This window comes from Grus americana, chromosome 1 (assembly GCF_028858705.1).
Source record: "Grus americana isolate bGruAme1 chromosome 1, bGruAme1.mat, whole genome shotgun sequence".
NCBI classification, from domain to species: Eukaryota; Metazoa; Chordata; class Aves; order Gruiformes; family Gruidae; genus Grus; species Grus americana.
The window spans coordinates 105,410,598-105,437,261 of NC_072852.1; the positions used below are offsets into that span (position 1 = coordinate 105,410,598).

At 38.8% G+C, this 26,664-nt stretch overlaps 1 long non-coding RNA gene across 1 annotated transcript; it reads left to right on the forward strand.

Annotated features, from left to right (window-relative positions):
- Positions 1-1,193: 1,193 nt before the first annotated feature.
- Positions 1,194-20,797, forward strand: LOC129197536 (uncharacterized). Its single transcript, XR_008574341.1, has 5 exons — positions 1,194-1,323; positions 2,539-2,624; positions 9,314-9,423; positions 10,089-10,195; positions 19,783-20,797. It is a non-coding gene; the product is annotated as an uncharacterized LOC129197536 (long non-coding RNA).
- The last annotated feature ends 5,867 nt before the right edge of the window (positions 20,798-26,664 follow it).

The following is a 26,664-nucleotide window of genomic DNA, read 5'->3' on the forward strand; positions in this document are numbered from 1 at the left end:
CAGGCTAGAGAGCTTGGCAAAGAGGAACCAAATGAAATTCACTAAGGACAAGTGTAGAATCCTGCACCTAGGGAAGAATAACCCCAAGCACCAGCACAGGTTAGAGGCTGACCTGCTGGGAAGCAGCACTGCGGAGAAGGACCTGGGAGTCCTGGTCAACAACAAGGTGTCCATGGGCCAGCAGTGTGCCTTTGTGGCCAAAAAGGCCAATGGTATCCTCCTGGGGTGCATTAAGAAGAGTGTGGCCAGCAGGTCGAGGGAGGTTATCCTCCCCCTCTACTCTGCCCTGGTGAGGCCACATCTGGAATATTGTGTCCAGTTCTGGGTTCCTCAGTTCAAGAAAGACAGGGAAGTACTGAAGAGAGTCCAGCGGAGGGCTATGAGGATGATGAGGGGACTGGGGCATCTCTCTTATGAGGAAAGGCTGAAAGAGCTGGGTCTGTTTAGCCTGGAGAAGACTGAGAGGGGATCTTATAAATGCTTATAAATATTTAAAGATGGATGTCTAGAGGAAGGGGCTAGGCTGTTCTCAATGGTACCCAGTGACAGGACAAGGGCCAATGGGCACAAACTGGAACACAGGAAGTTCTATCTCAACATGAGAAAAAACTCCACTGTGAGTGTGACAGAGCACTGGGACAGGCTGCTCAGAGAGGTTGTGGAGTCTCCTTCTCTGGAGGTATTCAAAACCCAACTGGATGTGATCCTGTGCAACCTGCTGTAGATGATCCTGCTTTAGCAGGGGGGTTGGACTAGATGATCTCCAGAGGTCCCTTCCAACCCCCTACTGTTCTGTATGTCTGTGAACCTCTGGCATGTCAAAGAACAGGCTCAGATCAAATATGAATGAAATATACTCTATAGTATTCATTATAATCTAAAGTCACATGATCATTCCTTCATCCAAAGGACCAATGAAGCAAAGCAGTCTCGCCACACAAATGAATCAAACCATGGCTTGCTTGTGGTGGATCTTCCTTCCATTTCTCAAGTCTGGGTCCTTGGGTCATCCTGAGATGTGGTACTTTGTTGTTTTTGGTGGTGATGGTGATAGTTATGTCATTGCCAAGATAGAATAAAATCATACAGTAATTTGTCGCTATCTTTTCAGCCACGAGAATTGAGCACTGATAATCTTTCTTGGGTTTGGGGGTTTTTTGGTTTGCCTTTTTTTTTTTTTTTTTTACTTTTAAAGAGGTCCAGTGTTCCTGAGTCCAATGAGTCTGTGGGCTGCGATATCAAAGTCAGAGCTGCTACAGTTTCTTCATCATCTGAAGAAAGAAGCCTTGAACAGAAATAAAATTGCCTGACCCATGCTATACTGTAAGCTTTTACTTGATTTTCAATAAGCTACTACCCTGAGGTCTTTTTTCAGCATTACACTTCATCCCAACTTTTCAGACTATTTGAATATCTGTATTTTACATTATTTTCCTCAAACATATTAGTTTGTATTTTTCCTATTTGAATCTCATTTTGTAATTTTCTGCCTGATTCCTTAATCTCACTTGGTCTCATTTGTATTATGCCTTTGTGCTCTCTGGTGTTCACCTCAAGTTCTAATTTATTCTCACCTGCATATTTCATTAACGTATTTTTACTCCCACATCCACATTATTAATAAAGACGTTAAACTGAATGAATCCCTACAGAATGCTATTACATATTCCCCCCTACACTCCAGATTTAATACTTTGAGCCTTTATTTTACAGTCAGCTCTCAATCCACGTGACAATGCTCTTCTGCAATTCATTGGGAAATAATTTTGAGTACAATTCTGCAAGGTATTGTATCAAGCACTGTACTAGACTCCACATATATATATATATATATATATAGCATTCCCTTTATCCACTAAGTAGGTTGTTGTGTAAAAAACAAACAAACAAAAAAACCAAAACCCCCCCCAAAACCCCCCAAAACCCCAAATGGCAAAATCTGTTTTTAGGAAATAGCTGCTGTACGTTAGTACTTGATGACTGAGTTTGGGACTGGGGAAAGAATGATCTGAATTATTTTCTATAACCTTTGCACCATGATTTATAGAGCACTGTTTGCAGCTTTACACAGGATCATTTAAATTCCCCTGGCATCAGGATCTGCTTCTGCTGCTTGTAGTGTTTAGCACTAAACCCTTGTTCTCAGGATAGAATAGCAGGGCAAAGGGCTCCTTCAGACCGACCCTTCTGCTGAACTATGTCGAAGCTTACAGCAGGTTCTGCTGCGAATGCTACAACCAAGTATGCCGTGATACATCTCCCACAGACAACAAAGTCACCTTTGCGCTATCTGGAAAGCTTCCATCACACTCTCACATGGAAGAAGCGCCCCCAACAACCTTCTGACTGCAGCGTCTGGGAAGACAGCATGCCCCGTTGCTTTCGTGCTGTTTTGTTTTTGCTCCTTTCTGTGTCTGCTGTCTAACACACTTTCTTTTCGATGTTAAATTGTTTCCGTCCCTAGCAATTTTCTCCCAGCTACTTGTGTTCTTTTCTAATTACTAGGCGCAATTAGAGTAATTCTACTTCTTTCTGCAGGTTTTGCAGTTTGACAGTGAAATCTGATCGGGACCAAATTCAGCTGTGGTTATCTATCTAGCAAACTATGTGTTTGCTTTGGGAAGGTAAGTTGGAGAACTGGTGTATTCGTCTAACTGTTTAAAGCAATACTCAGCACCAAAAGAATACTGCAATCTTTCATTAGGAAATAATGCAGTGTCTGGGACGGAAAAATCACTTTTCTACACTCTTTATTTTAGATTTATGAAAAAACTGCACCAAAAATAATCAAGGGAGTCCTTGATCAAATTTGGAATTGTTCCATAGCAAGCAAAGGCTAGGAGAAAAAACAATTTGCTTTAGAATGACTATTGGAATAGCTGCATTTAAGACTTACTAAACAGTTCAGTTCCAAAGATGGTATTTTGACATCCAAGCCATGTGCCCTAATGTTTCAAACCAAATACTAAATAAATTATTAAACCTGTGTGGGCTGCTTTTTTCCATTTCAAATAAAATACAAATCAAATATGACATTTAAAACTTTTCCGTAATGTCTATAAAGAGTGGTAAAAAGAACACAAACTTGTAAAAGAGGCTTGTTCAGTGGTTATAAGACTGACCTAACAATAGTGGAAGTCATTAAAAATACAGATCTTCCATGTGATGACTCAGGAGAACGTTGGTGGCTTAAAATGTTGAAAGGTTAATACTGACAATAAAGCTAATGGCTGTCTCAGTTTCTCCTGGCACTCATTCTCCAAATCCCTTTGGCCAGTGAAGTCATTTGTGACATACCTCCTGTTTAAGGTGTCCCTAAGATGTTTAAGTTGATTATGCTAGTGTTAGACTGTGGCGATTTTGGTTTGCTGGGCTTTTTACTAAGGTAAAGACGAGCTGGCTCCTCTGGTTTTTTCAGTAACAAAAAGGACAATATGTGGTAAGAGTTCTGTTAGTGTTTTTGGGCCTTTATAGCTAATGAAAGTTAATTTGCAATAAAGCAGTCCTTGGGTTTCTCTAGTTTGAGATTCATCCAGTTTAAAGGAAGAAAAGATTGTAAATAAGGTATGAGGGAGCTCTTCTACGCACTGATGTTGGGTACATTTTCTCTGTGTGTTGTGACAATATCTTTAGAAGTTACTATGAACGTCCAGAGCTCAGCTAGGGTGTTAAGAGGCAAGCTTCACTAGGTCATCACAGCAGGGAAAATGAAGACTACAGAGTATATTCACGCCATGCTAACTTAGATATTCTGAATGCTGTCTGGATAAAATTCTGCTGGCACTGGAGTCAAGACAGTGTGAAGCTTTGTTTAGGCATATAAGGCAAGTGCCTAAAATACATATAGTTATTATGGTGTCTTAATTTTTATTTTACAATGCACATAAATCTTCTATTTTAACTTCACTGATATTTTAAAACTTATAAACATTATGATTCTTAAGAATATGCTTAGTACAAGCTTTATGTGTAGAATTTAGCAAAACTAAGTTATGTCTTTAATTGTTATCGATTTTGAGATTTATGATAGTTGTCTCTAAGTGATCAAATTTAGAAAGCCACAACAAGGGAGCTGTATACATGGAGGCAAGGACAAAATGTTTACCTGAGAGTTTTCTTCCTGGGTTTTCAGTTTGGTTGCCCTTCCCCGAATAATTTTATTTTATATGAATCCCTGCCTATGTTTTGGGGTTGGATTTTCTGAGGTAAGTTAAGATTTCCTCTGTTCAAACACATGCACTTTCAGTGCATGCCTGAATGAAATATAAACCACTGCGGACCATCTAACAGATGTGCCATTGGCTCCCGTCATGAAAAACTAGCTAAGTAGACAGATGTAAGCAGAGGCACAACCTGAAATTTCCAAGACTGTTTAACAAATAGCTCTAATTGCTAAAGTTTTAGTAAATGGTTCATGCAGGTACTTAAAATACATGGTGAAGTTTTCATCTAAAATTAAAGTTTATTGTTATGCTGCTGGAGGAAGATGTAAAAAAATTTCAGGAGCTGATGGATAGGGACATTCTCTTATGAAACTTTGTAATATGGCTGGAGAAAAATGTTTCATTGAAAGTGATTTTCAGCAGAAAACTAGTTTTTTGCTAAATGTTCTAGGGCTCAAGATTGCTGTTTTGCTGTCTTTCAAGCAAAAGATTAGCATTAAAAAAAAAAAAACCACAAAAAAAACCCAACCCAAACCAAAAAAAACCCAAAAGACATTTCCTCCCCCCCTTCCATTCTCTTTGCTAAGCAACATGCAGAGACACTAAACAGTAGATGATTTTTTGGCATATTTCAACACTGTTTCTTATAGTTTTCTTACAGCTACTATTTTTATAAGTCTTAAATTTTATGTCCCAACCTAGTTTTTTATCAGCTCTGGATGCTTACTGCTAAATAAATTGAAGAAACTTTGTCCCCCGTCTTTAACATGTATTTGCAAACCTTCTGGTATGGAAAAGACTTTTCCAAAAAGGAAGAGAATAACTTGTTCACCATGTCCATGATGAATAAAATGAGAAGTTAATTAGATTAGATTCCAGCACAAAAGATCTTGGATTAGATATTATGAGGAACATTTTGATGACAAAGATAGTGAAAGCAACAGAATGAATTGCTGGGGAAAACTGTAGCTGCCATCATGGGACACCTTTATTAAAAGGTTTGATAAACATCAGCCAGGAATGACAAAGATAAAATTGACCTTGTCTGAGGCAAGGTGCCAGACTAGACTTCTTGAGGTACTTTACAGACTTACTATTCCATGATTCTGTCCCCGTAGCTGTGTATGTGTCACGAGTAGTTTCACAGCTGTCAATGGGACAACTCAGAAATGCTAACCTCTTGTGAAAGATTCTCCATGGTCAGAATATTTACATCTGCAGTCTGCAACAATCAAAAAGATGAAAAAGTATATGTTTTTGTAGCACTCTGTTTTCTGCTTTTTGGGTTGTTTACCATCTGTTCTGTAGCATAAGTTGCTCAACATATCTTTTATAGTATGAAGAGATAAATTTTTCTTACTGGGTATGGGAAAAGGTCAGATTATTTATTCCTTGGAAAATTCCTTTTGCTTTTTAAAGCTGCATTTTTATAGAAAAGTAATACCCAGCAGAAGGAAAATGTAAACAAATATATTCTCAATCATTAAATAGTCTAATCTGAAAAAAATTAAAATAAATTCTGAGAGCTTTGAGGTTTCTCAGGATTTCTGTGTTTCGGTTTCCTCCTACTTTTCTAGTGACTAGGGAGTTGAGAAACAAAAACCTTAAAGGAATTCAAGAGCTATCCAGCATCCCACAAGCATGGGAGGCAGTTCTTCACCAGGAAGTGCAGAAGCCTGAAAGTTGTTACCTTAACTACCCTGGAGACCCCCTACTGGAGCTGGGACTCTCATGTGTTTTCAGCTCCAAGATTTCAGGCCTTGTGACAAAAAAACTTGAGGTCCCTAGTCCTAGGACAGTCCACAGAATGGGACTGTTCTTGAGATACAACTTAGAGAAAATTTGAAATGTCAGACTCTGGGATAGGTTTGCTCCAGAAACAGAAGCCCATGAGTCCTAAGAGCCACCTAATTGAGCCCTCCATTCTCCACTGATCTGGCGTGACAAGAGTGGGCTGCTGGAACCCCTACTTGCTTGCCTCTTATCACAAGTTTGTTTTCATAATTTTAATAATTTCATATTTTTCAGTGAAAATCTGCTTTTATTTACAAAACAGCCAAACAGGTTTATATTTAATGTTATTTAAAGGTCTGGATAGAAAGCTTCTAAAAGTAGTTTGTGAAGAAAAGCAAAGTTGAAAAAAAAAACCCCACAAACCAAAAGTGAAATCTATTTGCCTACAAAATCAAAGTTATTTCGTACAGTAGGCCTGCTTCAGAATTCTGCCAGTTTTTATGGGCTTGCAGTCACATGTTTCTGGGGGTTTTCAAATTTTGCTTCTCTGTTGCTGTGCAGAAGATCCATGCCAGCAACACATGAATTGACTAACAAATCAAGTATATATTGGAAACAGTTACTTTGTCAATACACAGTGTACTGCCAAATGCAAAAATGTCAAACAAATGAAAAAAAAAAAAAACCAAACAGAAAAGAAATATTGTTTAATCTCTTATAGTTAGTGTAGTTTCAGTTGTTCCTTGCAGGAACTGCAGGTAAACTGTTTTCAGGCAGAAATTTTTTTAATTGGCAGCCTTTCTTCAATTTTAACCCAATGAAAATTACACAATTAGCTTCAAACTGTCAAAGTGAATTCACTAAAGAGTAAAGTGATTAATTTCATTTAGTCCTGGTATTTTCTCCATACTTGGGTTGTTTTTGTTAGGGTGTTTTCATTGCGTTGTTAAAGAACTATTGGATGACATGAACATAAACTGCTTAAATATTTATGATGTGGTGTTTAGCTTAGTTGTTGCAATTGCATAAAACACAAGAACCTAGTCCATTATATTTTGCTAAAAATTGAACCCTGCCTACTTTGAGTAATGAAGAAATTTCTTGGATGGGAGACCATCTGGAAATCCATTCAGAAATAAAAGGGGAAGGAGACAGTGAAAGGTCACAAAGCAAAAGATAAATTGCCCATACTTCAAACAGAGAAAAGGAATCTGAAAATCCTCTATCCAATTGTATTCTAACATTCAATAAAGCCTAACTTGCAGGTTTATTCTTAATTCTTGCTTTACAAAAATAGTTCCTGATTTTTTTCTTCACTGTATACTTAGAACAGGACCTTCATTTTCTTCTCTTCTTTCCAGTCTAAGGCTCAATGACTGTGACTGCTAATTTTGACTACCTTGACACATTCCCCTTGATTTCTTTATCTGCTTGATCTGTTGTGGTACACCTGAGACATCAGATTTTAGACTTTATGGATCCTACAAGATCTGTTTAGGGTTTATGATTTTTTTTTTCCCCCCTGTACGCACCCCAAATTCACATGTTTTTACATTGTTGGGATGACTTTTGAAAAGACTATGCTCAGCTTGACTTTTAGCAAGTTTATATGCCTAAGAATCCTTGTAGGATGCTTTGCATAATACAGTCTTTTCATTTATTTGTTCTCAGATTACAGCTACTGTTCTTAGGTATGCAGCATTCACGTGATTCCCATTTGTTCTACATCTTGGTGTCCTAGCCATAAAGTTTTGGTTTTCACTTAGATTTTTCAGGTACCGTTTTTCTTAATTTCTTTTTCTCCTTAGTGCTTTATTCTGCTTTATTTACCTACTGATTTATCCTCTAATGATTCATTCTTACAAATCTTCTCAAGGAATGCCTACATTGTAATCTAGTGCTGTAATCCAATATATGATTTTTGACGCACCTGTGTGGTTTGCGCACACACAATATTTTTATGTATTTTTTTGTCCTGTGTTTTGATTCTCTGTTTGCTTGTGCAAATGAGGAAGGAAAGGGGGAGGAAAGGAGTTAAAAGGGTTCTTTAAAAGGCACTGAAGTGAAGAGAAGTTCACTTGAATTCTTCAATTTTTCCAACACCCTTTTCTGCACAAGTGCTGTGAGGGTGGGTACGGGTGTTCCCCATTCACGTGGGTATGGGTTTGTGGTTGAGTGCTTGCATTTAGGCTTGAAATGCCCAGGGTTGAATGTGCTCTATAGATAACGTCTTTGGTGTTATGCTAACAACACTGCTACCACTTTCATTCCCAAGCTCATGTTCATGTTCATGTTCATGTTCGTGGCTTGATGTCCAAGTGGAGAACAGTGACAAGTGGCATTCCTCAGGGGTCGGTACTGGGACCAGCAAAGTTCAACGTCTTTGCCAGTGATATGGACAGTGGGATTGAGTGCTCCCTCAGCAAGTTTGCTGATCACGCACCAAGCTGTGTGGTGTGGTCGACACGGTGGAGGGAAGGGATGCCATCCAGAGGGACCTTGACAGGCTGGAGAGGTGGGCCCGTGCAAACTGCATGAAGTTCAACAAGGCCAAGTGCAAGGTCCTGCACGTGGGTCGGCGCAATCCCAAGCACAACTATAGGCTGGGCGAGGAATGGATTGAAAGCAGCCCCGAGGAGAAGGACTTGAGAGTATTGATTGATGAGAAGCTCAACATGAGCCGGCAGTGTGCGCTTGCAGCCCAGAAAGCCAACCGTGTCCTGGGCTGCATCAAAAGAGGTATGATCAGCAGGTCAAGGGAGGTGATCCTGCCCCTCTACTCCGCTCTTGTGAGACCCCACCTGGAGAGCTGCCTCCAGCTCTGGGGGCCCCAGTACAAGACAGACATGGAGCTGTTGGAGCAAGTCCAGAGGAGGGCCACGAAGCTGATCAGAGGGCTGGAGCACCTCTCCTGTGAGGACAGGCTGAGAGAGTTGGGGTTGTTCAGCCTGGAGAAGGGAAGGCTCCAGGGAGATCTAATTGTGGCTTACCAGTACCTGAAGGGGCCTACAGGAAAGATGGTGAGGGACTGTTTATCAGGGAGTGCAGTGACAGGACAAGGGGTAATGGGTTCAAGCTGAAGGAGGGTCAATATAGATTAGATGTTAGAAAGAAATTCTTTACTGTGAGGGTGGTGAGGCACTGGAACAGGTTGCCCAGAGAGGTTGTGGAGGCCCCATCCCTGGAAGTGTTTAAGGCCAGGCTGGATGAGGCTTTGGGCAACACGGTCTAGTGGAGGGTGTCCCTGCCCGTAGCAGGGGGGTTGGAACTAGATGATCTTTGAGGTCCCTTCCAACCCAAACCATTCTATGATTCTATGATTCATCATATTCACAGTGTTCTACAAATCCTTGTAGTCATTCAAGAATTAAATGTATTGCTTTGATATTTCAACCTAACCGCTTTATTTATTTCAGTGGCAATGATGTTTTAGCTCTGTTTTTTTTCCACTGAAGATTCCCATCTCATCAATCCCACCTGAGTGGCCTTTCATTTATGCCGATGTTCTACTAGATTGAATCCATAGGTGAGTATGGGTCAGGATAAAAGTAGATTTTTCTTGAAATTAGTTTCCATTCTTTATAGAAATAGACTTCTTCAAACCCCAGAACCCATTTTTTTACTTTTCTCCAGGTGGCTGATAGGGTGACATGATAGTCCTCTCCCTGTCTTTTTATTTCATTGTTTTAAAGAGTGCTATACAGTGGGATTACATCCAAGATCAAGTAAATAAGCACTTGAATTTAGAGAAGATAAACCGAAGAAAAAGTTTTTTGTAATTCTTTGCTGCAGACTGGAAAGTCTGCAGGAATCCAGCAGAGAGTGATAGATTTGGAAGATATTTAGAGAATATCCTTCTTATACCTGCTAAGCGTTCTAATTGTTTCATTATTGGGATAAACAATGTGCCATCTCTCTGTGAACATAGGCAGAGTTTATGAAATATTTCTCATTAAAGACATGCTGTACTAATAGCTATAAAATAACCACAGAGATGCATTTTTGGGAATGAGGCTGGCTTGGGTCACCACAGGAGATACACTGATATTAGTCATTCTGCCAATGTTCACAACTTTGCTCAATTTATTGATTCAATGCTGAAGGGGGAAAAAAGGCAAATCTATCTGTTTTTCATGATGAAAATCAAAGAACAACATGAAAAAAAACTCTCTTTTTTTTTCCTCTTACTAGATCCATGACATGCCTTTCTTCCCTGGCACCTTTAATGATGAGAAACTCCAGTATGGTTTGACGGCTAGAAACCAAGCTAATTACACAATCTGAGATCTAAGGTTTCTGTAAGTCAATATTCCGAACAATTTAGAATATATTTGAACAATGTAGACATAAAGGTCAAGTTACAATATTAATTCTTTCTAGGTAGGCCCAATATATTAAAATATATTTTCCTCTCTGTTTGAAAAGTCGGAGCATTCAAATACAATCAAGATACTTTTGTCAATTATCCATCTACACCAAATAAGCAAAGAGATAGCTTTGTGCTGTGCATACTTTCTTGCATTTTAATGACGTGAATTTCTTTCTGTCACACATAAGAAATTCAGGGAAGTGACCTCTCAGCAGCTTCTTTAAGTGGTGCTGAGTAATACATAATTTATCTGTAAGAATAAGGACTTGCATACACTCAGCATAGGAGTTTAATAAATAATATGTCTGAATACTTTTATAGTACATTGTCATATCTACTCTGAATGCACAGGCTGATGTTTTATATTAAGTTCTAAATTTGGAAAGTGTTATTTTTTCCTTCTTTCCATAAAACTTTGGACACTTATTTGTGCATTAGGTGGTGGGAAATTCAATTTCTTCTCTTCATGGAACTGAATGCAGTATAGGATATTACATGATAAGTCATGCAAAAACTTCTGTAGATATCTTATACCAAGTGTCATTCTTTCACTCACCTCTGAAGAATAATATCTTTATTGTTCCATGTGTTACTATTCTGTTTGACTGCACTGGTGAATTTCCTGAGGTTGTTTGTCAGTTTTAGTACAAAGTAAATGTTGCTTAGATGCTCCAAATTGATTATGTTCACCCTCAGGCAATTTCACAATAACCTATTGCAGATTAAAATCACAAAATGCTATGTCACCTCCAGTCCTTATTAAGATAATTGACCCTCCTACTGAATTAATAATCTACAACCTGGTTGCTTAAATATGCTTGCTACTAAATAGTTCTCCTAAAGTCTAAATGCTAACATATTTTGATGAGATAATTGAGCTTGTTTGTCTTCTTATTCAGTTAAACATTGTGGATTGACCAGACCATATTGCTTAAAATTCATCAGAAAAATGTGGAAGGCCCCAAATTTGCGAGCAATATTTTTCATAATTTCTAAGCTATTTTATTCATCATCTTTCTGCTATTCAAAAGAAAAATTACAGGTGAAAATCTAAGCTATTCAAACTCAGAGTTATCAGTGCATGTCTAATTTGACATTATACATTTATTGGCTCTGAAACAAAGCTTTTTCTATGATAGTAGGATATCTTCTATATTTTCTCATAATTAGTATGGGTTTACTTGAATTTTAAAATTAGTAGGAAATTATTTAAATATAAATTTAAATTAATCTGCTCTCTGATAATTTGTAATTTCTAATAGAGATTATGTTCTTCAGAATGCTTTGGATTTCTCTCAGTGTGGAGATTCATGCAGATTTCTAGCCAAATATATGGGAAATAAGCTTATTTTGCTTTTATATTGCCAACCCTTTGCTTTCTTCCCAGATGAGTGCTGATGAAATGAACAGGCAGAAACACATATGAAAACTTTGTTTCCCTCATTAAAGCAACTATTTTGCATCTGGTTGTCATTTTCTGTACCCCATTGTTGTATCCTCATATTTCTTTTCTACTCACTTCCCTTATTTTTATGTTTCTCCTTGTTCTAGTGTTTCAAGTAAATATATGTACTTCCTTGAGACATGGCAGACAAATGGGCTGGCTCAAGCAGCTTGTTTGAAAATATGATCCCCTTATTTTCTTAGCTTTTTTCTTTTCTCCTAATTAAATAGAAGGGGGGTTGCTTTTATTTAAAGGAATAGCAAGCATATGTCCATAGCTGGTTAGTTCATAATAAAGCAAATTGATCAAATGGAAGCCTGCTACCATGAGCAAACTCTTACTTAAGTGAGGAACCATAAAGGAGTTCTGTAAGACTTAAACATCTGTTGTGCTTCACCCCTTAAGTACCACCATGTACTTCACTGTGAGTGCACCTGCACCTACATGCTGAGTAAAAGGAGTTCTGTGTATTTTGTACTCAAGGCCTGACTCCACATCATTGCTTATTTACATAAGTAGCCCGTGAGGAGTCAGACAAGCTATTGGCGTGAGGAAAGTTGTTGAAACTTGAACTTCAGGTTTTAAAGGCTTTATAATGCATATTGAAAGTACTCCATAAAAATGTACAATATCCAAACAGAAAAAGTCGACAAGAAAAATCTTGTACGTACAAAAGTCTTCATTCTTGACTGTGTTTTTGAATTACTGACGCAGCATCACAATTTCTTTTTAACTCAGAGGATGACTTTACATACTAGAAATTGCATATGTTGACCCGTTAGATAACTGGACATAGCAGTCAATGTTTACTGTCAATTTCATTTCACTGCATCATACCTAGCACCTAGATCAAAACCCCTGGGTCTTAACATACACATCTGCTCTTCTAGAGGTACTTAGCAGTCCTGTCAACACACTTTTCTGAACTACTTTTACAATGGTACTGTATCTTGGTAACAACTTCTTGCACCAGTCAGCTACACAAAGAAATAGTCAATAAAAACCCAATCAAAATAATATATAAAATATCCTCAAAATGGCCAAAGGCATTGAAAGAGCTAAAATTAAATCTCTCAGCAACCAGGGGCTGAGTGACTCCAGTATACTAGTAAAAATTCTTTATCCTTCCTGACTTTAAAGTACTTAGCCTTTTTCAGGACTGGTTCTTAAGAACATATTACTTTCTCAAGCTCCACCAGTGGTACTAAATTTAGCCTTCTGTATTTGTTCAAAACAGTAACCCAAAAAATAAACAGTGATTATAAAATGCACAGATCAATAGATCTGAAAAATCTCCACAATTGCCCATATTAATTTCCATATTCATCTAAGTGAATAGTTATCCCCTCTAACCTTGAAAAAGTCACACATCAAAAAGAGGCATCATTCACATAAAGGAATGTGTTTACCTGTCTGAATTATCTCCTGGAAACCTTTTGGCTGCTTTTCAGAAGTCTTTCTAGTTAGCAGAAAGCACTGTCTTGCATGAGTAGAGAGCTTTTCGTATAGAATTTGATATTAAGTCATAGTTACTGTAGAAAACAGGTCAAAAAAATTATTGTTCCATTATAATCAATAGCAAACCTTCCCTTTACTTCACCAAAGCCCAAAATTGACACAAATTGATTGTGTTAAATTGACACATTTTTTTTTCCTGAAGTTGTATTAGTCTTCCACATCCATATTTCTGATGTCAGTTTTTCACCCTAAGAATAGTTCTATGTCTTTATATAGGATAGAATCATAGAATCACAGAATGGTTTGGGTTGGAAGGGACCTCAAAGACCATCTAGTTCCAACCTCCCTGCCATGGGCAGGGACACCCTCCACTAGACCAGGTTGCCCAAAGCCCCATCCAACCTGGCCTTGAACACTTCCAGGGATGGGGCCTCCACAGCCTCTCTGGGCAACCTGTTCCAGTGCCTCACCACCCTCACAGTAAAGAATTTCTTCCTAACATCTAATCTAAATCGACCCTCCTCCAGCTTGAACCCATTACCCCTTGTTCTGTCACTGCACTCCCTGATAAACAGTCCCTCACCATCTTTCCTGTAGGCCCCTTCAGGTACCGGAAGGCCACAATTAGATCTCCCTGGAGCCTTCCCTTCTCCAGGCTGAACAACCCCAACTCTCTCAGCCTGTCCTCACAGGAGAGGTGCTCCAGCCCTCTGATCAGCTTCGTGGCCCTCCTCTGGACTTGCTCCAACAGCTCCATGTCTGTCTTGTACTGGGGCCCCCAGAGCTGGACGCAGTACTCCAGGTGGGGTCTCACAAGAGTAGAGTAGGGGATAGGGAACTACAATCCATGTTACCCCTCACCACTTAGAATACTGGAAAGATAAAACTTAGGTAAAGTAAGCAGTCTCTTGCCAACCTCCTTGTTAATTCTTAACAAAGTGTCCTAATGATATCTCTTCCCTGTAAATAAATTATTTCTCAGAATATTGTAAACTCATTCCTACACTGGAATGCATCAAGATGGATATTGCTGTTTCATCTTTCTAACTTTTAAGCTGGCTGTTGACTTTAATGAAATTCTTGTTGGACTCAGGAAGTTATTGAGTTTTTGAACAACAGTAGTAAGTTCTTCACCATTCTCATTCTCACCAACCATCAAGGTTCCAGATGTCTCAGGACTGATCCCATTCATGATTAAGTCAAGACTGTCATTCCTTCCATGGAAATGCTTTGTACAGATAGAGAATGAGAAATTTCACCAAAAAAACCCCAAACAACCCAACCAAAAAAAACAACAACAACAAAAAAAGGCAGAATGTGTCATTCGTCTCTGTCACTTTTTATCTGTTTTCCTCAGACTCCTTTTTAATAAGTATCCACAGAGTCTTCAACCTAAAAAGTTAAAAGGTTATGCTGCAAGGCAAGATAAAATGCTCAAGAGGTAACTATTATTGTGCTCATTTTGCATATAGGTAAACAAAAGCTAAACCTATTTAGTGACTTGCCTGAGAAGTTCTATAGTGGGATCACTTCTCCACCAGAATGAGACAGCTGAGGTGCAGATCCATGGCGTACTTACTTTATTACAGCTATAAGCTCTTACCAATCAAGGTACCTTCAGTCCTCCTCATCCTACCCACGGATCCACAAGCCACATGTACTCTGGCCATAGCCACTTTCCTTGCATTAGACCAGCAATCATATTACTGTGGGATAAATCGGTTTTAACCCTCTGATCAGACAGAATATTAATCAATCAGAGTTAATAATTTATGCATAATGATATATATAACAGCTAGAAGGAGTTAAGGGATATAGCTTTACTCCATCACAGATTGATCCAAAGATTAAGCACCGTATATGACTGGGAAATTTTCAAGATAAAAAGTGAATTGTTCGCTAAGGTTCCTCATGAGCAAAAATAAACATGGGTTAATGGCAGTCTTTATCAAAAAGGCTGGTATCCCATTTCTGGAAATGATGTAAACTAACTTGACAAAGCTCTGTCTGTTTGCTCTTTGATGTAAAGCCCTGTTTATTCTGTAGGTATTGTTGGCCTAGACTTGTCTGCTGGACTGTGTTTTTTGACACCCTGTGATAGAAACTGTTCTGTGAACTGACCTAGCTAGCATCCTACTGCATGGACTAAGCCTAACAGAATGGGGCCCAGCTTTTTGGGTGGCCTATAGGTTTTGATGTGAAGTTCTGAAACTGTTCTTCTGAGTGTCAGGGGACTTGTAGAGGGAGTCCTCAGAAGCACTCAAACTTCTTTGTACTGAACTGCACCTTTTCAGAGTTTGCACCATTTGAAAGTTATGGTATGAGTCACGTACCAAGTTATTTTCTTCTTGTGTCATTTTCCTTGTTTCTAGTTAGATAACAAAAGAAAAATGGTTGTTGTTAGAGTAGCGTTAACACTTAACTGCAGGAGAGTGAATACTGGCAATTCTTTCTCTTATTTAGCAGGCAAGTTATTTCCCAGTAAAATAGCATCTCATCAGAACACTATTTACAAGTAGCAATGACTAGATAGGTTATTAAATATTCAATTAAAGAAAATACATGTCTGTATGAAACAGGATACCGCTTACTAACTGTTGGTCACTAGATCCACATTTTAATACAATGAACTGACGTATATTATAAGAAAACATATATGCATATTTTATTATCAGTTATGAGAAAGGAGATCTACTCTATAAATTAACAAATCTAGGTCCTGCATTTGAATATGCTCTGAGATAAGGTACGGCTCAATAATGTTGAATCTACCTGACAGGAAATACTTTAATTATACTAGTACTGCTACAAGATGAATTACACCTGTAGTATCTCAACTTACTAGGAAACAGCTGTAGAAATAAAAAGTAACTCTAGGATAGGAGTGCATAATAAAACCGAATATTTTCTGCTTTCAGATATAGTATCTGGGACCTAACAGATACTGCCTCACAATTTTTGGGTGGCAATAGAAATCCAAGCAGAATAAAATAAAGATTTGCTGTTGTTATGTTGGTTCATAGAAGACTGTGTACATAATCTAGATGAAGCATGTTGCAGATGCTTATCTTTGATTTACAACTCTGTAACTCCACTAAGCTCTGGTTCACGTAGGCGTACTCTGAACTCAACATAAAAGAAATAAAACAAAGTTTGGATGCCCCACATAAATATTTAATCCATTGTAACAGAGTTAAGGACACAGTGATAGCATGCACAAGTATGGAAGCCTTTAGTTTTGCATAGCATATTTATATGGGAGTCACTAAAGTTGATTTAATTTGAATATTTTTAAACATATATTTCTGCAGGAGCTTTGAGAAATAGGCATTTGTCTTTTTTTCTTACACTGTATCATAGATTTTTATTAGGGAAATACTTTTTTCTGTGTGCATGACTATATTGTTTGGAAATTCAGATAACTTGAGTATTTTTCCTTGTAAGAACACAATTTCCCTCCCTAAAGGCATCATTTATATTCCTTAGTTGTTTTTTCCTCACCAAATAGTCTCTACATGATTTTCAGTGCTTTCTCATAACTGCTTCTAAATGTTTTTCTTCCCAATATTATTTAAAACTTTTTTATATAGTACTAAACTTTATTTTCTCACTTTGTGTGGAAAGTGGAGGAAAAACATTTTAACACTGTTTTTATGATGTGGCATATGAAACTCGGTTTCATGTGTGGTTTGGTACATGAACTCATGGAGTTAAATTCATTCCATGAGTCAGGGGTAGGCAATATGTAATCAGCCATGAAGTTTGTGTTTCACAAAGCTGCTTACACTGAATAATTCAATATTTGAGCTTTAATGATATTTGAATAGGAATTTGTATGTAGGCTGTACATTGGATAGATGAAAGAAGGCAGACAAACATTTGATTTCTGGCTGAATCATTAGCATCTGAGATTGTTTTTCAGCCCGCTGTGGGATCAGTCCTCCCTGAGACTGACACTCGCCATGCTGCCTCCGACGACAGCCACCACCTCTATAGGCTGTGCACAGTCTCCATAGCTGCTCACAGCTTTCCTCCAAGGACCTGAGCCACCTAACCCTGAGGGGTGGCCTCTCAGCAACAGGACCATCATCGCTAGGTGTCCACCTCCAGGAAGAATGTGATCTTGTACCACCTGGTGGGAGAGACAAGACAGATGCGGTAGAGGCCAGGGGGGCTGCTGAGGGGGCACTCCCATTTCAGCTCATGCCCCCATGCCATCAGCCTGGCTGGGACTAACAAGGCACCAGGGCTGCCACCCGGGACGCGTGCTGTGGAGCACAGCTTGTCTCTGGGTGGGGGAGGACAGACCGTACCCATCGCTGCTTGTCAGTGCCAGATGGGAGGGAAAGGAGGAGGGGAAGCCAAAACCAGCCCAGAACACAGGAAACATATTTCAGAAATGTCTGCACAGGGATTTTCTGCCTACACCAGAACCGCCCTGGGCCGCTCTCCACAAATAGGGTGACGGGGGCGAGAGCGATCCACAGTGGCAGAGACAAGAAGAGGCAGAAGTTTTATTTGCCGCAGTGCTTGAAGCGTGGCTCTCCTGTTTGCCTTTAATCTCCACAGTTGCCTTTAATCCCTGGAGCTGGGGCTGCAGCTACACCTGGTCAGGCCCAGCCACGCAGGGAGCCAGTGCGCTGCAGCACCCTTCCCTGACCGGCCAACTGAAGCGGCCCCGCTGCGAGGCTGTGCCATGTGCCACTTGCCCATAGCAGCAGTGCTGTGACGGCCTGCTCTGGGGCTCCCGAAGAGCCGGTGGACGGAGGCTCAGCAGACAGGGCCTGGGGTGAAAGGCCTGTGGGTGTTGTATTGATCGTGACAGAGGAATGTGCAACGAGAAGCCAAAGGGGCTGGTTGCCCTCACACAGTTTGGTTTCTTGCTGGTCTGTTGCACGACCAGGAGACTCCTGGAAGGGCCCTGGGCTGCAACAGCAGTTTTCACCTCTGGGAACGCTGACAGATTGTGCTGACATGCTCGGTCCTTTCAGAAACAGACCAGACCCCTGTGTACTTTAAAAAAAATTGATGATGTGGAATGTATTGATGTGAATCGGCTGTCTGGAAATCAACCTTAATTCAAGCAGCGTGAGGCAACAGCCATTTAATGAGTAACGTATGCAAAATTTAAGAATAAAAAGAAAGCATCCTCAGCTGCAGAATGTCTGTCCTCACTGCCTCAACATACCTCATGGACCTCCTTCGTGCAGTCAGAGACTAAGTCCACTTACATACTTTACAGCTCAGGTCACACTAGAAAGTGTCATCCAAACGTTCTTGGTTCCATAATCAATTTATTTCCAGGCTGTCCTGGTACTTCAGTCTAGATTCATTTCCTGAAAAGATTCTTTTACTTCCCTTCACCTCTCAGAAAATGAAAATATTTTTGGCAGATAATATGCTGTGGCCTCAAGGCGGTAAAAAGAAGTTTTTAGCCAGACTTTATCAGATTGGCAGAGGTAAGAAGTGAAACAGTTTTCCCCACACACTTGGAAAGAAAAATTTATAAATTGATGTATGAAGCTTTTTCACACCGTGAACTTGGAATTTTAGATCAACTTTCCATTAACAGCATTACTTAACATAATGTCATAACTGGGATTAATGAATGTAGATCGTTATTGGCTGCTGATTGAGACTAGGCACAAGAGTAGTCAACCACTCTGGGGTCATGGTGAAGGTTGGGTGATAATGGGACTATGTTGGCTGATAGCCATAACTAACTTGAAAGAATACCATGACATATATTCACAACTGTTAGCATGGAAATGATTGTAAAAAACCTTTTACACAGGTCAGATTTTGCCACCTAGGCTGATCCTAAATAATACCTTATTCTTTGAGTATATTCTGTCCCTGAGCAGATAATAAATCCAAATTAAAGTTTGAAGAGGAGGCATTATTTCCATACTTCTCTTTCTAAACAATTAATCTTCTTAAACATAAAGGAAAATAGTTCTCAATTTCTGATAAAGATCTTTGCAGGTTTGAATCTCTGAAACAAATTGGAATCCGAAATAAATAAATATTTCTGATGAGCCTTAATGCCAAGATTCACACTTTTCATTATACAACATGTATTTTTAAACTTTTGATTGAGTTGGTATTATGTTATCTCCAGGTTATGAAAGATTCAGGAAGAAATGAGAACAGTCCAAATTCCTGCATTATCTAAAGTAGACCATACACTGAATTTCTAATAGATTTTTCTCTCCAAGGGTCTTAATCCCAGCCTCTTTCTGGGGTAGTCTGAAAAGAACAAGATAGAATCTGCTTATCACCTTTTCCCCCTGAAAGCACAGGAAAGGTAAACAAGAAAGGCAACTTGTCAGCATTGAGACAATTACTTATGTTTCTAACGTAACAGCCTAACACTGATAAGGGATTTTTATGAGGGATTTTTGTATCCAGATTAGAAGAAATCAGCAAGTGTGCTTGGACATTCTGCTATCTAGATTTCATGTCGTTTCTTGTGTCCTTATATATCTAAAGGTAAAGTCATTTCACTTTAATTTCACTTTGCTTGGGAAAAAAAACCAAAACCAACACACAACCCCCCAAAAAACCAGAAAACCCTTCTGATTTATTCTAAGCTCTGTTATTTCATTTTACAGAGTAAACTATGAGAGGAGATGCAGAGCTGCATTGTCTCAATCCTAGCAGTGGAAGATATTGCAGGAAGATACATCTATGGCCTCACAATGAGGACTTAAGAAGTTCTCACCAAGCAGAAGACCAGATTCATAGTGTATCTTTAATCATTCATGTGGAAAGAAACAAGAAAAAGAGAAGCTGACAGAATCACATTCTAGTAAATAGTACTTCCAAGACCAAAATACACCTTTGAAAATCAAGAATTAGCAAATAAATTCACCATGTTATTATGACTGTAACAAGAAACTCTTGTGTCTTCAGGGTAAAATAACAACCAGGGATTTCAATCATTCTCCTACCCCCCAAGAAAACCTTCCCACTGAATTTATTTACTTTTTTCTTAAATAACAGTGAAATCTTTCTATGGAATGCACAGATGGCCAGACAAGGCATACTCAGTTAAATAAGGGAGAAAAATTAGAACAAACCTCAAGGGTAGACTGATATATCTGTGATTCTTTTCTTTAACGTTATGATAGTCTTAACCACAAAGTAAAATGTCTGTCAACAGGCTAGATGTAATGATCCTGCAGTCATTTCTCAGTCCAAACCTCCACTGATTTCAGTTCAGAGCCACAACTTGGGCAAAAGTATGAAGTTTGGTTTTAGGAGGTATCTGCCAATCCAATGACAATTCACAATAATTTGCTTTGGAAGCAGCCCCATATGTATTCTGGTTTGGTGTACAGTGTTCTAGATATCTTCATAAAAGATATCTATCATAAAAGCCCCATTTTTCAGATTTATTGCATCTGGTCGAATTTAGTGTAAATATGAGTATGGTATAGTGTAGCCAATGTAGTGTATTGTGTGTATAGTTTGTAACCCATATGTGTATACTGTAGTATAACCAATGTAGCATGAATATGTTTTACGTGAAGGGAGAGTAGCTATTTTGAAACATTATAAAATCGAATATGTTTAATTATGTAATGTGAATTTCAAAATATATGTATTATCTATTAAATGCTGAATAAAATGGAATTTTAAAAAATACCATTCCAAAGATAGTAATGTTGAAGAATGTTGATGATAATACGGCGTATTAATAGAAATTCAAACTATATTTTGTGTGAAGAATAAAGGATTTGCTTATTTGTTCAAAGATGCATTGAAACTAGGATAAGAGATAAGAAAATAAAACTGACACTTGTCAAACTAAATGCTGACTTCTATATTTGATTTAGATGAATTCCTTTGATACAGACCAGATAATACAATTGAGTGAATTCAAAGAAAGAGGAAAATATACAGTAAACACTTAAAACTATGTCATTTTAAAAGAGCAGCAGCAAGATTAAATAAAAAAGTGTTTGTATTACATGAAAATAATCATCAGTACTGAATCTATTTTCCATAAGCTTTCAAACACTCATGTAATTTATTTGTTTATGTGAGAATGGGTATTGTACATTTTCTACAAGAAAGTACCTCTTATTTAAGCTGTTATTAGCCACTTTCTGGCTCCGCTTCAAAAGAAATTGCTTATTTGGAGCCTAATCCCACCCTGAATTTACGTAAAATCTGTGAATGCAAAACATGTTTCTGTGCATTCATGGAAAATACTTGCATAAGGCTCAAGTTTGCCTTTAAAAAGATTTCTAAAGTGATCCATCTAAGCAACAAAGCTTTTTTTGTATTAAGTGACTGGTAGCCAGTACTTCTGAGAAATATATCACCTATTAAGATCTTTGAATTAGAAATGGATTTTTAAATGTCTCTGCTCCGCATTTGCAGCCTGGGATGTGAGAGAAGTTTCTATATATCTTTTGTGGGTGTTTTACTTCTTTGATTTAGGAGCACAGTCTGCATTAGAATCAATTTGTATTTTGAAGCAACTCAGGCTTTAGTCTGAACCTACAAAATGGAGTTTTGAAACCAAAATGGCATTGGCATCTGAGCTAAATTTGAGAGTTGTGTTCCCCTCTGGGGTTATTCAAGAGATGTTAGGCATCTCAGAATGGGGAGTTTCCTGAGATAATTAAAATAATTCACTGAGGACACAGTCAGATTTAAATCACACTCTGCTGTCTTAGGGACTTTGGTGCCACTTTGCCACTACCAGGGAACAGGTCCTCCTGTTTGGGGAATTCTCTGCCCTGAATTCTCTCTTGCAAGCAGGCCCTTCCAAAAGGAAACAGCTGGTCCTTAATTAATTAATTAATTAATTATCACTTTTCAGGAGGAGGAGGAGCTTACAGAGGATGTTCTCTCCCTCTTTCCCACCCCCATTGATGCTGCAGTGGTGAGAGCAGTCATCAAGGATGTCAAAGGTCTGAGTTCAGCTCCCTTCTCCAGCTGCATGAGTTCCAAATGTGTACCTCCCTCGGCCCAAAGGGGTGCTCTGTCTCTCAGGCAATGGACAGCTTTTTCAGCTGCAGTAATCTGCAGGTATGTTCAAAGCAGTTTACTTTCTGTAATATTCAGTGAGCCAGAGAGACAAAAGGAACTGGAGATAAAGTCTATAGGGAAGTGTTTGGGTCATCTAGCTTGAAGAGGGAAATCCTGTGTTTCAACTGTGCTCTGAGTACTTTTTGTTTGTTCTACATTAAGCAATCACTGGGTGAAATACTTATAAGAACTAGGATTGGAGCGCAGGCTCCAGACTATATAGCAGACAGGAAAAAGAATCAATGGTGTGTCTTATTAATGCACGTCAGTGGGGTTTAGATGTGAGAAATCTGTTGAGCTGCTTGGCCCTGTTAAGTGGTAGGTGCTTCTAAGCACATTAAGAAAATCTGTAGGCTCTTGTATCAGTTCTAGTATTGGAAGTAACATTTGTTATTGTTTAATGAGTTAATGATTAATGTTATATGAACTGAGGAGTTAGGTGCTGGATTTTTAAGATCTAAACTCAGAGCAGAAATGCCCTGGTTTTATGGTTTCGTTATTAAGCATTTCTGGAAACGCTTAGGTGCAAGTAGGGTGAGTTGGGGTCTCCGTGTCTGAAAACACTAGCTATTGTATCTTATTATAGCTCCTTTGGAAACTTTTTCTCCACTAATGCCGGGGTGGGGTGTGTGTGGAGGGGGATTGGAGGGAGGTGTTGATGCTGCATGATGATTAATAGAAAGTTCTATTAGTCGCAAGTGTGATGCGTGGTCTCACTCCAAAGATATTAAAACCAACAAAATTCTGCTTACTTTTAGTCTTGGGTTTTGGGTTGTGTTTTGTTGGTTTTTGTTGTGTTAGTTTGGTTTGGCCTAGATACTTGGTGATGATGCTGTTTTATAGCAGTTTAAGGATTTTCTGGTAATGATTTTAAATCAGCTTTGTTCAAAATTATCATGTGAAGTGTGATTGTGAACACTATGTCTCAAGAATATAGAAATCATCAAATCTTTGGTGATGCTGAATTACACATAGACATTGTTATAAACAATGTCTCAGATGTTAATCAGAGGAAATAGGTTACAAAACTGAGGGAGTGCTTGTTACCAGGGTGTGCTGGTTTTGGCTGGGATAGAGTTAACTTTCTTCATAGTAGCTAGCGTGCGGCTATTGGAATCTTGAAATTGTGCTGGAAAAAGTGTTGCTAACACAGAGATGTTTTGGTTCCTGCTGCGCAGTGGTTACACAGAGCCAAGGCCTTTGCTGCTTTTCACACCACCCCACCAGCCAGTGGGCTGGAGGTGCACAAGGAGTTGGGAGGGGACACAGCCGGGAGAGCTGACCCCAACTGACCACAGGGGTATTACATACCATATGATGTCATACTCAGCATATGAAGCTGGGGGAAGAACAAGGAAGGGGGGAGGGACATGATGTTTGGAGTGATGGTGTTTGTCTTCCCAAGTCACCGTTACACGCGTGATGGAGCCCTGCTTTGCTGGGGATGGCTGAACCCCTGCCTGCCCATGGGAAGTGGGGAATGAATTCCTTGTTTTGTTTTGCTTCTGTGAGCGGCTTTTTCTTTCCCTATTAAACTGTCTTTACCTGAACCCCTGAGTTTTCTCACTTTCACTCTTCCAATTTTCTCCCCTATTCTGCCAGGGAGGGGTGAGCGAGCAGCTGCATGGTGCTCAGCTGCTGTCTGGGGCAAACCCATGACACAGGGTCAAGTGGAGACAGAAGTAAAATTATATATTGGGTTCTTTTTCCTGGCCACTGTGGAGGCAGGAAAGCTTTCTTTACTTTTGCTGGAGCAAACAGGGAAGCACTGCTCCAAGTTCCAATTCCCTTTGCTTACATTACCACAGACAGAATTATAAGGAAAAATCCTTCAACAATGTAGGGGCAAGAGATATTGGAGGGACAGGACTACTGGCTAGGAAATATTCAGTTTTCAAAATTTTCCATTCTGCTTTGGAGAGGAAAAAAGACCATTGTAGGAAGAAAGAACAGTTAAAGTCATAGATATAATCTAGAACACCCATTGATTCAGGAGTATCCACTTGCACTGCTGTGGGAGATCTAGGTTCGAGCATCTGTTCCAGATCACATGGACAATGTGGTTAGGTATTCTAACTCCAAAATCAGTACCTTAAATATTGTGACATTAGTATTCTGAATCTAGGACTCCTCTTTACAGGTCTCCTTGTGAAAAGCATCATGGAAAAATATTTGCAAGTATATTTTCCAACAGAGAAAAGCTTTCTTGAAATATTCCTCGTCATCTCCACTGAATTGACATTATAGGAAATAACACAAACTGAGGTGTAGAGAAGAGCACTTGTTTTTGCATAAATATTTTCTTGAAGGCATTCAAGACCTGGGCTTTCAAGATTTGAGTTGCTCTTGTAACATGCTGTATAGCGTGTCTCCAGCAGCAGTAGCTTTTCCTCTCAAGCCTGTTGCTGCATCAAAATTCTTATTCCTCTGGGAACAATATCTATTTAAATACTTTTTATATCTCTTTAGCCCAACTCAAGAGCTAACTTATGCTGTGTGTCTTGATGTGAAATTTTGCAGAATTAGCATCTCTGTGATTCCATCACTCAGGAATACTGTTGGGCATCTACCATGGGGTGTATCACTCACCTTAAACAAGAATAGGATTTCCTCAAACAAGAATAGGATTTATCTTCATAACGAGAAGTGTAAGAAAGTCTTCTGTTGAGCTGAGAACTCAGCTGGAACTGAAGTTTTCGAAATGGTAATTTCTGCTTTTCTGGAATGAGAAAATAAAATAAACCATTTAAAGAGACAGATAACTATTTTTAAATTTAACTTTTAAACTAAAAATGATAGCAAAATGTCAATTTGAAGACTGAATGAAGTACAAATTCTAAAACACGAGCAAGCATATATTTACTTTGCAAGGCTATAGTGTCAACTCTGGTGGTTGTGCTTGAGTACCTCCTGTACTTTCCATATGTTATTAAACAATAACAATGCATAGATCTTGGGAAAGCCCTTTGCAAAGGAATGGATTACACTCTGTTTCTAAAAGGAGATTCAAGGTCAATTACATGGAGTGCAATGTGATAGTAGCATTGCATTGCAACTGATGTATTCAATGGCCTTCTAATAGCCTTTACCTTATCTGTAATTTCAGAAGTAGCAGTCTATATGCTTTAGCACTTAGAATAAGTGATGCTCTTTTAAAATAAATAAAATCTGAACGTTAAAGGGCACATTCAAGTGTATAGAAGAATTACCACCAAGCCTGTGCAGAGGGACTTCACTGCACATTCAAGTAAATAGTAAGCTGCTCGCTGAATCAAATTCATGAGTTCCTGCAAGAACTGGGGCTGGACCAGTACAAATCCTGAATATTATACTCAGTTATCTATACAGATTTTTATTTAGTATTTTCTTTGTTCATCTTTGACTATACCTTGTCTTGAGGTCATGAGGAAGCATGACAGAAACATACAGATGTTGCTTCTGGAAGTTTCTTAGTCCTTAATGTCAACATGGAGAAGCTAAGGTATTTACATTTGGTTTGATACGGTAATGGTATTTAAACTTTCTTAGTGTCTGTGCAGCTTCAACAGGAAGCCACTATTTACACCTCAGAGAAGACATGGAAGACTTTTCTTAAAATTGCATGCTGTATTTACATGTAGTCATCCATGGCCAGCTGACCCTGTACAAAGAATAAAGAATGCAAGAGGTTTTAATATGCATCCAAAGACTGATGTGATCTGTAAGAGGTGCAGAGCAACTTTTTTTTTTTTTTTTTTTCAGCTTAGCCATTCCAACTCTGCTGTCAATGTTAGCAAAACTTAACTAGCTTTTGAAATGCCACTGGAAGACATTGGAAACTAAAATACAAGAATCTTCTTGTTGCCAGGGACACCTATTCAAGAGACTAGAGTAGCTGACAGAGACATAACCAGAGCCTTAGGTAATGTCAACTACTGAGGAGTTTGGATGCTTTGGCCAAATCTGACAGGCCACTGAAGTTAGTGACTATCAGTCTAATTCACGATAGCGTGGTAGCAAGGAAACTTTTGCTCAGTGCTGTGCAAGTTTGTTCACACACTGTTCTTGTTCAAATTCTTCTGTGCAGCAACATTTTCCAATGCATACAGAAACAGTTATAAAAAGGTCTGATCATTGTCATAAAGACAGAATAATTTCAGTTTACAAAGACTTAACCTTTCATCAGAGGACTAGAGCTGCTTGTCTATGATTCACTCTGTGTCAATGTTTGCATCTTTGGTGCTTTGCTGAAGTGAGTGGAACGTCTTGCTGACTGTTTTGAACACTAGTGCCAGAATAAAGAAAACTTTAAATCTTAAATCATGCCCACCCTACAGTACAACACCTAGAGCAATTAGATGAACCAACAAGGGAACACTGAAACTTGCAGACAAGTTTTCCTGTGTTTGCACATGGTTTCTCAAAATACCAATGCTTGGCTCAGTTCAAAGGCTCAGAAATGTTACTAATTT